Below are 14,998 nucleotides of genomic sequence, written 5' to 3' on the forward strand. Positions count from 1 at the left end.
AAGGAGTCAAGTGTGACTTAGGCACGTTGATAGCGAGCATCAATGACGTTAGGAGGTTTGCCGTCATCTGGTGGTAGTTGACGGCTACATGTGGCTAGCCCACCTTCAATCGCCACTCGTCAAGGCAGAGGAAAATTGGAACCCAGGACCTCTGAGAGTGTGCTGAGACCACTGCCACCGCTTTAATGAACATCCATGCGGCACTGGCAGGGTCAAATGGTAGCCCTGTGAACTAAAATTGCTCCTGGCCCACTGTGAACCACAGGTAGCACCTGTGGGCCTGCAGGAAGGGTGACTGGAAATAAGCATCCTGCAGGACCATTGCCATAATCCAGTCTCTGGGGTCCACATCAAAAAGGGCCTGAGCTACTGTAAACATCTTTAATTTGTCCGTCCTTTCCTAGGTAGGCATTGAGGACAGGCATCTAAAATAGAAAGAAGTGTCAGACCTTCTTCGCCATATACTTCCTGCTGCAAGAAGACAAGGGTCCTCCATTAGCTGCCCACATGCTAGTAGAAGGTGCAGATGGGTTTAATGACATGGGAAGGCATGGCCCTGATGTACAATGTGCAAACCCACTACATAATGGCCTCCCACCCATGAAGGAAATCTTGGATCCTGCCTCCAACTGGGTTGTGTGCCAGCTAGTACAAACTAAATCTGTTTTGCGTCTTCAGATTCTGGAAGGGGTGGGGACTGAGCGGCAGGTTGTCCCTGATACCATGGATACTGTCTTTGTAATCAAACACCACAGCCATGAAAAGGCTGGAAGGCTTTCTAGGTTGACGGAAAGGTCTGGTGTTGGCGAAACTGAAACAACCTACCATGGTCACGGAGGGGACAAAATTGCCAGGGGCGTAGCTTCAGGGCGGTGTTTGGGGTGTTACACAAATGTATTCTGTAGTAAATAGTTAGGTACAAGAGTTTTAAGTCTAGTATGGTGAGGTGTTTGTTGTATTTCACTTATCATTCTTACATACACAGGCATACAAGCACACATACAATCTTGTCTGTTTTAAAAGTCTTAAACAAAATTATTTTACAAAATATTGAGGTTTAAGAACCCCTCACAATCTGCACTGTTCTCCATTCCTACACATCCTTAAGCCCCCTTCTGCCCTACTTCTCATATAATGTATTTTAACCAGAGTGATTATTGGGAAATATGAAGCTAAACCCCCTCGCACCCCATCTTACTGACCAAGCTATACCCCTGAAAATTGCTGGGGGATCTGTTTGACGGGGGCATAAAGCCCCAAATAATTTGCCCACCTCTCTTTTAAAAGTTCTATGGCAAATTCCACCTCTTCGCCAAAAAAGCGAGAGCCCTCAATCTCATATCCATTAAGGATACTTTGACATCCCCAGAGGAGCCCACAGACCTCATCCAAGATTGGTGTTGAAGAGTGACATTAGTACCCATTGCACGACCTATGCAGTCTGTTGTGTCAATGTTGGAATGGATTACGTACTTCGCTGCATCGTGGCAACCCTGGATAGCTTAAGGGACGGCCAAAGGTCCTCCGGAACTGCAGACAAAACTTGTGCCACCATGTCCCAAAGTAAAAGTATACAAAGCAGTGATGCATGGAATGCTTGAATTCTTCTCAGCCACTGGAAATTACTCAGGCCACAACCCAATCAATCAATTTGCACACCATGCCACCTCAGATTGAATCCAGGTATATGCAAATCAGTCTTGCACCTACTCCAATGGGAATTGTCCAGCCCAAACTGGCAAGACAGGCCCTCCCTGAACCGGGGAAAACAAGCAACCCAGGACCGTTTTTAACCCAGTTATTGGCGCATTAGTCGGGTACAACCTGGACCCACGTCTGGGCATGCCCGCTTCACTTAGGGCGGCACAGTAAAATACACTAAACAGTGATGCATGGAATGGTTGAATTAAACTCAGCCACTGGTAATTACTTGGGCAGCATCCCAGTCTATTGGTATTTTGCACACCATGCCACCTCAGTTAGGACCCAGCTATATGCAAGTCAGTCTTGACCCTGCTACAATGGGAACAGTCCAGACCGAAATGCCAAGCAAAGTCCTCCGAGAACCAGAACACAAGCAACCAAAGACCGGTTTTGCCCCAGTTATGCCATGTCTCAAAGGGCATGGAAATAGCAGCCTGGAATATAGATGGCATTCACTTACCTCATAGCAAGGCTTGTAGAGTAGAAAATCTGCTTACCAAAGGTCTCTATTATTTTAGACTCATGTGGAGTGGAAGCAAAGGCATTGGATTTACCTTACTGGAGGATGCCTGCACGTCCAAGCTCTAGCACAGGCTATGGCTTAAGAAAGGCTGGCCATCCTGTTGCTGGTGGTAAAGAACCTGCCAATTAACTGGTGGTCCTGAACATTGTTTAGCCCAAGAGGGTTTCTCTAAGAGCCTCATTATTTGGTAATGATGATTCTGTAGGTACATGGACAGGCTGCAATACCTCTGTCAACATCAGTTTTCACGTCCATAGTCAGAAACTGTACTTCTGTCGCACTACATATAAATCACAGAGAAGGAGGCATTTCCTTAGTGGCTGGTCTAGGAGAAGAAAAAAGGCCAGTGTCCGGAGAATTATCCAGGCCACTGGCATCCTGTAGCTCTTCACACCACTTGCCATATCATATTGGGGATACAATCATCCCTCTCATCACAGTCGTTCTTGGAGTCAGTGCTGAAAACAATACACAAAGTTTGGGCCTTACCGAGTGGTAAGGGCAAGGAATCGGAATCAGAAGGATTACCAGTTGGCTGCACCCCGATGGCAGTGCTGCACAGCTTTGGTTGAGGTGTGGTGCATTCTGCTCATATTCTGATGGCCCAATAAGCTGCAAGTCCTCCTTCAGCATCAGAATCAGTTCAAGGGGAACCATGCAGAGAGAGGAGCTGGTGGTGAACCTGATCTGGGTTGGAGGGGCACAAAGGATGAAATCCGCCAGCAGAAGGCTGAACAGAGCCCCTTGTGGATCCTTGGGTGCCGAAGGCATGCAGAGGGAACTAGTAATGTACCAAAAATACACATTACCACTTTGAAGGCTTCTACTTGCTGCAATGTCACCACTGGAAGTGAAAACTCGGGTTGTAGCAGAACTAAACTCAGAATCATCTCTGATGAACGTCAGCAGCAGGGCCGGACTGGGAACCAAAACCGGCCCCGGCAAAGTGCTCGGCCGGCCCCCCTGGGGAGGTTGTGGGTACGACCAAGCTCTTTGCAGGGGCCGGTTTTCGGCCGATTTTGTTACAGGGCCAATTTTGCAGCTATGCTGCATAAACAGACCTGTAACAAAATCGGCCCCCTGAGGCCCAAAACCAGCCCCCACCCTTGCGGCGCACCGGGGGATTGCCCGGTGCCCGCAACGGTCAGTCCGGGCCTGGTCAGCAGTGAGTCCAAGAAGCACATTGATGCATTTGCACCATCTCTGGAGTCCAAGAGTGGTGGGAAGTGGCCAATACCTACTTCCATTTATGTTTTTTCTTGAACTTACACAAAGACTTTGACTGCAGCCAAGATCTGGCATAGGAATGATTTTAAGAACAAGACCTTCCTTTCCAGTTTGACCACTTACAGCGTGGAGTCTGCTTTTGTGTGGGTGACATAAGAATTAGCCTCATGATCCCATATGGCCCTCGGATACACCTGGGTAGAGTTATTACAGGTCCTGAAGTTATACTCCGAGACCAGGCACAAAAGACACTTCATGAGGGTCTTTCCCAAATATCTGGTTGAGATAGTTCCTTTACGATTTAAACCCGGTTGTCCTAGGGGTCCTTTTCCCTTGCACACTGAAAAATGTTGATAAATTGTGATAAAAAAGAGGCTTTAAAAGCCATGGAGAAGCTCCAGATCGACATCTGAAGGCGCAGAAAGAAAGAAACAGACTTCAGCCCATATGGGTGGTGCTTTTATGTGGCTCTGCTCAACACGTCCAAAGGGGGATGATGTTGGTGTGAAGCTTCACAATGCCATCTACGGGACGCAGGAGGAGCACTTACAAGTTTCTGGTTCCAGTCAAATACCTGGGGAATATTCTATAGGTGGGGAATATTCTATAGGTGAGGAATCTGCAGTTAGAAGTATCCATCAGAAAACAGTATATGAAAATTCCCCAAGCAGGATATGCACACTTGTGTAGATGACCTAGAGAGAAAACACTGGCACATAATATGCATTGCTTGGAACTGGCCTTTAATGAAGTGTGGAAGACGGTGTTAAATTCCTTTGTATGCTGCGGCGTGACCAAGGAAGCCAAGATGGCGGTCAGCTCTTAAGGGAGCTCCCAATGCCCGATTAATATCGCCTACCATCCTGCCTGACAGCACACACTGGAGCTCCTCTACTTGAGCCCCTACAGCCCTGATCCGGTGTGTGCACCCTGAGCCCCTTCGTGATAGCCTGTGGGCTCTGTGGTGTTGGTGTAGGATGGCCGCCGACTGGGGGAGAGGAGCTCAAGATGGCGGGCATGACATTAACATACAGAGACCGGTATGCGGTCCCATGAGACTCCAAGGCTTGGCAGATCTGTCGGCCCGGATATGCTTGCTGACGGATGCCGCCCGAGGGTTGAGTTCCCGACCATGTGTTTTTCCCCTACATTTAGTTCTAAATGTTCTTTATCAGGGCGACAGATGCTTCCAGGGTGGAAGTATGGGATGGGGGGAGGGTATGTTTTCGATAGAAGTGTTATTTTGACTTGTTTTCTTTTCAGGTACTCACTACACAAGCTATCCACTGTCATAAGCTACACTTCTCAGCAGAATTGGGGAATGCTGACCGGTGTTCAAATCGTGCTCCTGGGGACCCCGGATATTCTCCGACACTTTATATTGAGACTCCCTAATGGTTAGAATTGTCTCCTGGAATGTGAATGGTCTCAGAGTCCGCATTAAAAAAAACTCACTGTTCTTTCCTGGGCTGATTTGGGTATGACAGAGTGCATCATGTGGGCTATTTTAGGGACTCGAAAGGGGTAGCAATTCTCTTACATAAAACAATTCCATTGGTCGATATCTGATGTTCAATGGGATACCCAGGGTGGTATGTGAGCATAGAGGGGTGATTGGGGGTCAACAAGTTCAATCTCATTTTTTGTTATGTTCTCCCACAACTCCTACAACCCACACTACGAGCAGTTCAATCCCTCATTACAGACCTCCCTCCTGTGACCACCATAATTGGAGGGGCCTTCCACGTGGTTCCCGACTCCACACGGGACACATCAAACCCTCCACTGCCAAGCAGACTGACACGCTCTTTGAGCCTTGTTTCCTGGGCAGACTCCACGGGTCTTATGGACTCTAAGTGTAGCTGGAATCCTGCACAATGTTCTTACACTCACTTATAAGCAGCCTATAAGGTTGAATCTAGGGTTGATCTCTTTTGGCTCCCAGCATGCAACAGGTGCAGAATGCCCGGATTCTGCTGAGAGACATCTCAGATCATGCTCCTCTTCTTCTTGATTGGGGTACTCCGGTCAGCTCCCTGCGCCCCATGTGGAGATTCAATTTGTGGCACCTGACAGACCAAGATTGAGCGGACTTTGTGAAAATGGAGATACACACCTTTTTCTAAGACAATCAGGGCTCCGTGTCCTCTTGCGGGGTCATCTTAAGGGGTATGTGCGATATAGTGAGTGGCAGGGTCTAGTTGGGTGGTCCCAGCCATCAGCGATAACTCTGGCGTCTTATGTGAGGAACTACCTGCAATTTCCCAAGCATTCGTAACCTACTATCAGGAATTGGATGCAGCATGCCCCCCCACCCCTCGCCCCGACAAACGTATTTGTCCACTTATTGGAGATATCCCTCTACCATCTAGGTCACCCTCCTTGGCCCAAGAGCTGTATCTACCGCTATTGGGAGAGAAGATAGTGAAAGCAATTACTGATCTCCAGTCCGGGAAGAGTCCTGGTCCTGACTAATAAGTTACTTACTTTCGGTAACGATCTATCTTTAGGAGACATAGATTAGTTATAGATTCCTTACTTGTATAATTATCCCCAGGCGTCAGACCGGATCTGGAGAAATCTTTCCTGAGCAGTACCCCTGCGCTTCAAAAGGTGGCGTCGGTCAATTCCGCGTTCGTCTTTAGAGTCGTGGTCGCCGGAATGATGTTGCGGTATCTACTTAGACGCAGCCCTCGGGCACTGACGTCCGTTATTTTACACAACATTGCATGTCAGAACAGCAGAGCCATGCAAGACACTGACCACTGGTGCACAAAACTAGGGCCCTGAGAGGAAGTCCTTAACCCTAGACGTTAGTTTGCAGAACGGGGAGGATGGTAAGGAATCTATAACTCATCTATGTCTCTTACAGATCTATTGTTACCAAAGGTAAGTAACTTGTTCATCTGAAAGAGACAGTTATAGATTCCTTACCTGTAGAATAGATACCCCAGCAATACCAACACCGGAGGGGGGGGTCTATGAACTAAGTTCGACACCAGAAAGTCCTGGAGAACAGAAAGGCCAACGAAGCCATCTCTCTGGACGAGAGTCCAGGCAGTAGTATTTGGTGAACATGTGCAGAGATGCCCACGTAGCTGCCTGACAGATGTCATTGAGGGGAACTCCACGTCCCAAAGCAGTGGTAGCTGCTGTTGCCCTGGTGGAATTGGCGTGCAGTCTGACTGGAGGCTCCATCTTTGCCAAAGAATAGCAAGCTTTTATGCACAAAACAACCCACCTAGAGATGGTCCGTTTTTGCACAGCCCAACCTTTTTTGGCACCCACCTAGCCAACAAAGAGCTGGTCATGCCCCCGGAATTGCTTTGTGCGATCCAAATAAAAGGAAAGCGCACGTTGTGGCTCCAGACGGTGGAGCCTCTCTTCCTCCTTAGAAGGATGTGGAGGCCAAAAGAAGGTGGGCAAAGTGATGGTTTGACCATTGTGGAAAGAAGTAACCACTTGGGAAGAAAAGAAGGTTGAGTTCAAAGGACAACCTTGTCCGGATGAACAGCCAGAAAAGGAGGTTTTGAAGAAAGAGCTTGGAGCTCACTCACACTGCGAGCAGAGGTGATGGCAACCAAAAAGGCAGTCTTTAAAGTCAAAAGTCTGAGAGGACAGTTATGTGGCGGCTCAAAGGGAATGCACATAAGATAAGTTAGAACTAAGTTCAAGTCACACTGAGGCATTACGAAGGGAACAGGAGGAAAAGAGGAGTAATGCCCTTATGGAAGCAATTTACAACAGAGGAATTGAAAAGAGAAGGCTGATCAGGAAAGCTAAGAAAGGATGAAATGGCTGAGAGGTAGCCCTTTAGCTAAAGAATGATGATGGATTAATCCCAGATCAGCTCACTGGGGACGAGTGCTTGCAATGTTCAACACTCCGTCCATCATCCCCTTTGTTTTAGCCCTTTAGAGTGCCCAGAAAAGAGCCCTGTTGGACAAAAGAAAAGAGGAACACGAGAACCTCAGAAAGAGGAGTGAAAAGGGGATCCACAGCCTTTGCTGTGCACCATACCACAAATCTGTTCCATCTGCAGGCATATACAGTCTTAGTGACGGACGCCTGGCTGCCAAGATAGTATCACAGACTTTGGGAGGAAGGTTGAAAGCTGTCAACTGTCGCCGCTCAATCTCCATGCAAGGAGGTGGAGACTGGACAGGTTTGGGTGGAGGATCGTCCCCATCTGCTGCGACAGAAGATCCTCCCGAAGAGGCACTCTGATCTGAGAATAGATTGCCATGTGTAACAGCTCGGGACACCAGTCTCTTCGTGCCCAATCCGGAGCCACAAGAATGAATTGGGCCCGGCCGCGCTTGATCTTCTTCAGCACTCTGGGCAGAAGTGGTATAGGCAGAAAAGCGCATAGCAGACCGCAACTCCACTGGGGACGAAAAGCATCGCCAAGCGAGTGCCGCCTTGGAAATTCCAATGTGCAGAATTGCTAACATTGCGCGTTCTCTTCAGTGGCAAATAGATCTAACCAAGGCTCTCCCCACTGCTGAAAGAGACCTTGCACCTCCTCTGAGTGAAGACGCCATTCGTGATCCATCATGCACCTGCGTCTGAGTTTGTCCGCCCTTGCGTTCAGAGAACCCACCAGGTGTTGACCCATCAAGGAAATGCCTTGATGTTCCAGCCATGTCCAGAGGCGGAAGGCCTCCTGACATATAGTCCACAACCCCACCCTCCCTGTTTGTTGCAATACCACATGGAGGTTGTGTTGTCTGTGAACACCTGTACTACTCTTCCCTGGACAGAGGGAAGGAATGTCTTCAGTGCAAGGTTGATGTGAAGCACTGGCTCCACCGGAGACCAGAGGCCTCTGCTCTCCACCTCTCCCATGTGGCTGCCCCATCCCAGAAGGGAGGCATCCGTCACCACAGTGGAAGGGAGAGGGATCTGCCATTGACCCAATCCTGGTGGGTGAGCCATCACTGCAGTTGTCGAGCAGTGTCCTCCGAGATCTGGACGCAGTTGGACAGATTCCCCTGATGCTGCACCCACTGGAACTTCAGGTCCCACTGCAGGGCCCGCATATGCCATCTGGCATGATCTATCAGCAGGATGCAGGAGACCATGAGGGCCAGCAGCCTCAGAGTCATTCTTTCTGAAACCCGGGACAGAGGTTGAAAGATCGGAATATTAGCCCGAATATCCCGGACTCGCTGTTCGGGAGGATAGACCTGAAACCGCATCATGTCCAGAACCGCTACGATGAAGAGGAGCTTCTGAGAAGGAATCAGGTGCGTCTTCGGCACATTGATGTAGAACCCCAGTATATGCAGGAGGAAGGCCGTAGTCTGGAGGTGGGAGACGACTGCCTGGGGCCAGCCCGCCTTCAACAGCCAGTCATAGAGATAGGGGAAGACTGATACCCCTGATCTGCGCAGATGAGCTGCGACCACTGCCATTACTTTCCTGAACACCCAAGGAGCGCTTGTAAGGCCAAAGGGGAGCACGGCAAACTGAAAATGCTCATGGCCTACGTTGAACCGCAGGTAACGCCGGTGAGAAGGCAGGACGGGGATGTGAAAATAAGCATCCTGCAGGTCTAACGCTACCATCCAGTCTTGCGGGTCGAGGGCAGATAAGACCTGAGCAAGCGTCAACATTTTGAACTTCTCCTTCCGGAGGAAGCGATTGAGGTCCCTGAGATCCAAGATAGGACGCAAGCCCTTGTCCTTCTTGGGAACCAGAAAGTAGTGAGAATAACAACCACAACCTACTTCGGGGACCGGAACGCGCTCAGTGGCTCCCTTGGCCAGGAGAGCCATAACTTCCTGGAGGAGAAGGGCCAGATGATCCTCTGACATGCGGTGGTATCGCGGTGGCATGGCTGGAGGGGCAGTCTCGAAGAGGAGGGAGTAGTCCCTTTGGACTATTTGCAAAACCCACCTGTCTGAAGTTATGGTGGGCCTGTGGGGGAGATGATGGCGAATCCCGCCGCCCACTGGCGTTTGATAGGCCTGAAAGGTTGGACTTGGAGGGTTTGGAGGATGCTGCAGAGGAGAGGTTGGTGGACTGGCCCACCCGCTGGCTGCCGGAACCTCGCCGGTAATTTCCACGTCCCCGGCCACACAAAGGCTGGCTATCTTGCTGCAGCCTGTGGCCCTGGGTGGAACGTGGCGGAGCATCCCTTCCGTAGCCACGAAAGGGGCGAAAAGCAGACTGTGCCGGACAGGTGGAGACGCCCAAGGACTTGGCCGTAGCCCGTGAGTCCTTGAAGCACTCAAGGGCTTAGTCTGCCTTGTCGTCAAAAATGCGACGGCCATCAAAGGGCATGTCCATCAGGGTTTTCTGGACATCCCCGGAAAAACCAGTAGACATCATCCAGGCGTACCGGTGAAGCGCTACCGACGTTGAAATGGTCCTGCCCAGAGTGTCGGCGGTGTCCAACCCACAACGTATTGTAAACTTTGCTGCATCTCTCCTGGCGGCGACAGCCTAGGAGAGCACTGTCCGGGCCTTCTCCGGACACTGAAGCAGCACTTGAGCAAGCGTATCCCCCACAGAGTGCGAATAACGGCCCAAGAGACATGAAGTGTTTACGGGCCACAGTCCAAAGCTGGTGGAAGAGAAAATCTTCTTGCCAAGATGGTCCAGCAGTGTGCGAGGGCCTCATTAAACGGCAACAGGGGTTCCGAAGAGCTCGCCGCCGGTTGAAGCACCTCAGTCAGGAGGTTAGTCCTGACCTCCACCGTAGGAAGCTCGAGGTTGAGAGCCTTGGCCGCCCTACGCAACACCATGGCGTATTACGCTCCCCCCTCCGTAGCCACGGTAGGAGGAGACAACATGCCAAGGTCGGGTGAAGTGTCAATACCACTGGCATGCCCAGGTCCTCTCTCCAGTCCAGCTCAGTATCAAGCTGGTCACTTAAAGGGTCACCTGACACCTCCCAGTTCTCCTCACCTTCCTCTGGCTGCGAAACAGGCTGAAAATGGCCAGGGTGGAACACAGGGACAAAAGTACCCATGGGTGCCGGGTCCGGCTCCATGTCCACGTCGGAATGGAAGCCACGGTCGATGCCGGCCAGGGAGCCGACCGGTGCAGAATGTGGTAGTGGTGCCGAAGGAAGCGGTGCCGGTGTAGTGAGGTCAACCGGCACCGATCCGGATCCAGGTCTGGATCCAAGGGGTCCGCGGCGCCAGAGCTGCTGGCGGCAAAGTCCGTGGGGCCCAAAGGCGCGCCGGCGGGGTCGGTCCGCCCAAAGATGGCATACATCGCCTCCTAGAACGTACGTAGCTGGACAGGGGTCGCTCCGGGTCCCGGAAACGGAGGTAAGCTCGGAGTCGACCCTTTGCCACGGGGGCCTCGTCGGATTGGCTGACCGACGAGAAGTCAAAGAGTGATGATGTTGCTTCGAATTCTTCTTATGCTTCAGCTTACCCGAGTGCGAAGACTTCGATGGCTTGTCGGAATGGCAATGGCTCCGCGACCCGTCCCTCGACCTCCCTCTCGACTGGGACCTCGAACGGCGCAGAGCCGAAGCGGGAGCACTCCTGCAAAGCCTTTGGCGTCAACAACCAACAGTCGGAGCACGACTTGGGGTCGTGGTCGCGCTCCAGGCAAAAGAAGCACACTCCGTGCGAATCCGTGACCAACATCAGCCGGTTACAGGAACTGCAGGCCTTAAACCCGGGCAGCCCTCATGCACCTGCTTGGAGTCGAAGACTTGAAACAAGACTGACAAAAGTCGAGAAAAAAGTAGCCAAAAAAACGACTGAGGTACCGCTCTTCCCAGATCTGCGCTGGCTGGTGCAGAAAAAGGAGGAACTGACGTCAGTATGCGAGGGCGGCGTCTAAGTAGCTGCCGCGACGTCATCCCAGCGACAGGCATGGAACCGACCAACACACCTTCCGACGCGCAGAGGTACTGCTGACAAAAAAACTTTCCAGATCCAGTCTGACGTCTGGGGGTAATTGTAAGCTAAGGAATTTATTACGAACGTGTTTCTTTCAGATTTAGTGAGTGTGATGAGTGATGGAGGATGATAGGTGAAGGAGGCGGCACGAAAGGTGGTGAAGGGTTTGTACCCACATTCTTTTTCTTCCGGGGAATGTGGTGCTCATCGTGTTGGGCCAATTTTCTTTTTTCAGGCAATTTGGCATGAATATGTCCAGTATCTGAGTTAATAACCAGAACTTTTTGTTTCGGATACCTAGGTGTAACATCGGACTGAGGCTCTTTTGTCGGAGTCTATCATTACCTGTAATTTCTGGCATCGAAAGTTTCGGCTCCGAACTCTTCGGTACAGAAGATTTAGGCTTTGACAAAAAAGGAACGTGGACCAGTTTGTGCTTGGATTTTGGAGCCAAGGATTTCAGCGCAGTGCCTGCATTGGGCCGACTTGAGCCCGAGCCGGAAGGCTTTTCTTTGTGTTTCGGTGACGGCCCGCGGGCGGTGTGCTTGAAACTTTTTCTCTGTGCCAACCTTGGCCTGCAGGCAGAGGTAGGACCAGAGCCTTTTTTGTCTTTGGTTGTTGGGACAAGGGGGTTTCTGGATCACGGTACGCTGACCCAGTGTAACTTGCTCCTCTTGTTCCATGTCGGAGTCGGCCTCGGACACAGAGACATGTTCCTCTTCCTTGGCTCCTTGAGGGTGTGTTTCTTCTCAGTCGGAATCTTCGGCAAAGATATCCGGTACGGAGCCGCCTTGGTGTTGCATCTCGTGACGTCAAGCCAGACGGTCACAAAGTGTCTTCGTTGATCGAAACACGTTGCAGTCTTTCTCATTGTGTTCCGGGGACAACCGGGGACAAACAGATTGCACACATCGTGCAGGACGGTGCGCGGAAACTTGGCGCGACACCCGGGACAAAGCTTGAATGGAGTCCATTCCATCGACTGCTAGAAAGCCCGGCACGGGTTGGCTCAACGGCCCTCCACAACTTTTCCCATCGAATATTTTTAAGTCGAAACGATATGCAAAGAATGGGAAACGCGATCGAGAAACATGGGGAAGAGCCACAAGCCCGGAACAGAGGAGCAACAGTAATCCATACCCAGACTACACTGCCAAGGTTGGCCATACCTCCTGAAAGGAGAAGGAGGTCAACGACAGGTAATCCATTTGCAGACTACAGTGCCATCTGAAAAGAACAGGAGGCCAAAGACAGGTAAAAGAGCCCCCACGAAGAAGATCAAGTGGGGATCAGAAACTCTAACAGAGGGAAGAGCAAATGTAGGCCCCCACTCTGGAGAGAAACCAGCTGGAGGGATGCCTGACCGGAAGAAAACAAAGAGGACACCCACAGAAGACAAGGCACCCAGAGGGAGGCGACTGCCGAACCCCAAGCAGAGGGTCCTCGCAGAACTGGGAGGAAGGGTGGGTCGTGAAGGAATCTGCGGCTAGAATCGTCATATACAGATACATTGTTACCGAAGGTAAGTACCTTGTACATCTGATAGAGACTACTAGCTTCAGATTCCTTAACGTAGAATAGATACCCTAGCCATACCCAAAAAGGAGGAAGGCCTGCGAGAGGGCCTCCCCACCAGGGGAGACACAGGGCCCCAGCAGGGGACATGTCACAGGGACAAGAAGGGAAAGGCCAGGATACCCTGACTCCAACAAGGAAGACCTCCCCAACACTCCTCAGAGACAGACAGCCCCCGAAGAGCCTCAAGGAACACCAGGACCACCACAACCCTTAGGGAGGAGAGGTAGAACCGGAGGCAGGGCCCACTTGAAGAAAAGACGAACACACTCCAGCCGCAAGCAGTGGACGAGAGACGGCTGCATCGCTAAAAGTGCAGATGGAAGAGAAAGGCACAATGGTGAAGAAGAAAAACAGGCCTGCACCCGCATGCAAAGCCAGCAATAGACAACACCACGGAACGTGCAACCGAGGACAAGCCAGACGCCAGCCGAAGGCAGAGGCCAGGAAAGGCCAAGAAGGGCAGGGACACGCCCTGAGGGAGGGGCCGGCACACACAGACCCACAAATGAAGTGGAACCAGTTAGAGCTACAATGCAAGGCAGCAGACAGCAGACCAGGCTAGCGACACAGCGATCCAGGAGAAAGACAGACAGGGGCACAACGCAAGCCACTCCAAAACCATCAGGAAGAGGATTGCACCTGTGACACACCGTGACACCACGGAGAGCAGAGGCCCGAAGGACGACCACAGATCCCCAGCACAAGATAGAGCTATAAAATAGCTACCATTTCCCCACATAGGGCCGAAGGACGACCACTCCTCCTCAGCACATGATAGAGCTATATAATAGCTACCATTACCCCACAAAGGGCATGTTACGTCCCATGACCATGGGAACCCTCTTAGGAAAAGGTTCCGCCGCAGAGGACAAACAGAAAAACCTGCGGAGGAACCGCAGACGGCTTGCCAATCAGCCAACAAGAATACATAGAAGGCCTAATTTCAGGACCAACACGGCTTACCAACAGTCAAAACCACAAATCAAAAAAGGGCCGGACCAGCAGCCAACAGCACCAAAGTCCCAACAAAAGGACCTGAAGGCACATCAACCACACAGCACACACAACCGGGGCTACCCGCTACAAGGCCCCAGAAAACAACAGGAGAACACTTCCCAAAACCCAGACCGACTTACAGGTCACTGAGGGGGAGAAGGAGGAGGAGGACGAAGACCCGCAAGAAACCTCTGAATGGCAAAGTCAGCTGGGGCGTGGAACAAAAGAGTGCCATCAAAGGGAAGGTCTACCAGCCGTTCCCTAACATTCTGCGGGAACACACTGTCCCGTAGGCAGGCATGTCAATGAAGGGCCACTGAACAAGCCATGGTACGACCAAGCACCTCCGAAACGTCCGGAGCGAAGAATAAATGCCGCCAGCTCCCGGCTATCCAATACATGGTGCTGCAGATCAACACAGGCACCCTCATGAGAAGCGACAGACAAAAGGGACTCCGCCGAATCCCACAAGCAAGAAGTGGCCCTGGCCAATACAAAAAGAGTGTTAAGGGCCCGCAAAGTCGCACTGGTGGAGGCAAAGATATTGCGCCCCCAGGAATCCAACCAGTGGGCCTCCTGTGACGGAGGAGACAACACCGATGGCAGGGAGGGAAAGGCAGTCTGTAAAAGAGGGCCCATGGTAGAGGGGTAGAGGGAAAGACAGACAGGATGATGCGGCGCAGGACGGTGGTGGTGCAGAAGTTGTTGGGGCACCGGGTCCCCCGTGGCGGGCAGTCCCCAAGCCCCCAAAAGAGAAGTGGGGAGTGAAGCATCGAAGGGTAGAAGCAGCTCCCGACCACCAGAACCCTGATGGAGATCCTCCAGAAGATGATCCGTGGGGAAACGGGCAGCTGAATTGCCCGTGTGCAAGATTACCGCAGCCGTGGAAACAGCACGAGCGAAGGTAGCACCCGCCTCCATAGGGCCCTGCGGTAGGGAAAGCAGTTCATCTGTGGGTGACGGCTGCAAGCTAAGGTGGCCGTCCCCCAGTCCAAACGGAGGAAGGAAGGGCCAAGTCCAGAAGGGGGACAGAGGAATGGGGAGCCTGAGGTACCTCCGGCAAAGACTGTGGCCGCGGCGACGGCGAAGAGCCGTCCTTAGA

The 14,998-nt window shown here is 51.7% G+C and overlaps 1 protein-coding gene across 2 annotated transcripts in view; it reads right to left on the reverse strand.

The window, feature by feature from the left end:
- Window positions 1-14,998, reverse strand: part of ITCH (itchy E3 ubiquitin protein ligase) — a 981,537-nt gene that overhangs the window by 662,176 nt on the left and 304,363 nt on the right. The gene's annotated exons all lie outside the window — the stretch shown is intronic.

The sequence above is a fragment of the Lissotriton helveticus genome, chromosome 7 (genome assembly GCF_964261635.1).
Source record: "Lissotriton helveticus chromosome 7, aLisHel1.1, whole genome shotgun sequence".
Lineage (NCBI taxonomy): Eukaryota > Metazoa > Chordata > Amphibia > Caudata > Salamandridae > Lissotriton > Lissotriton helveticus.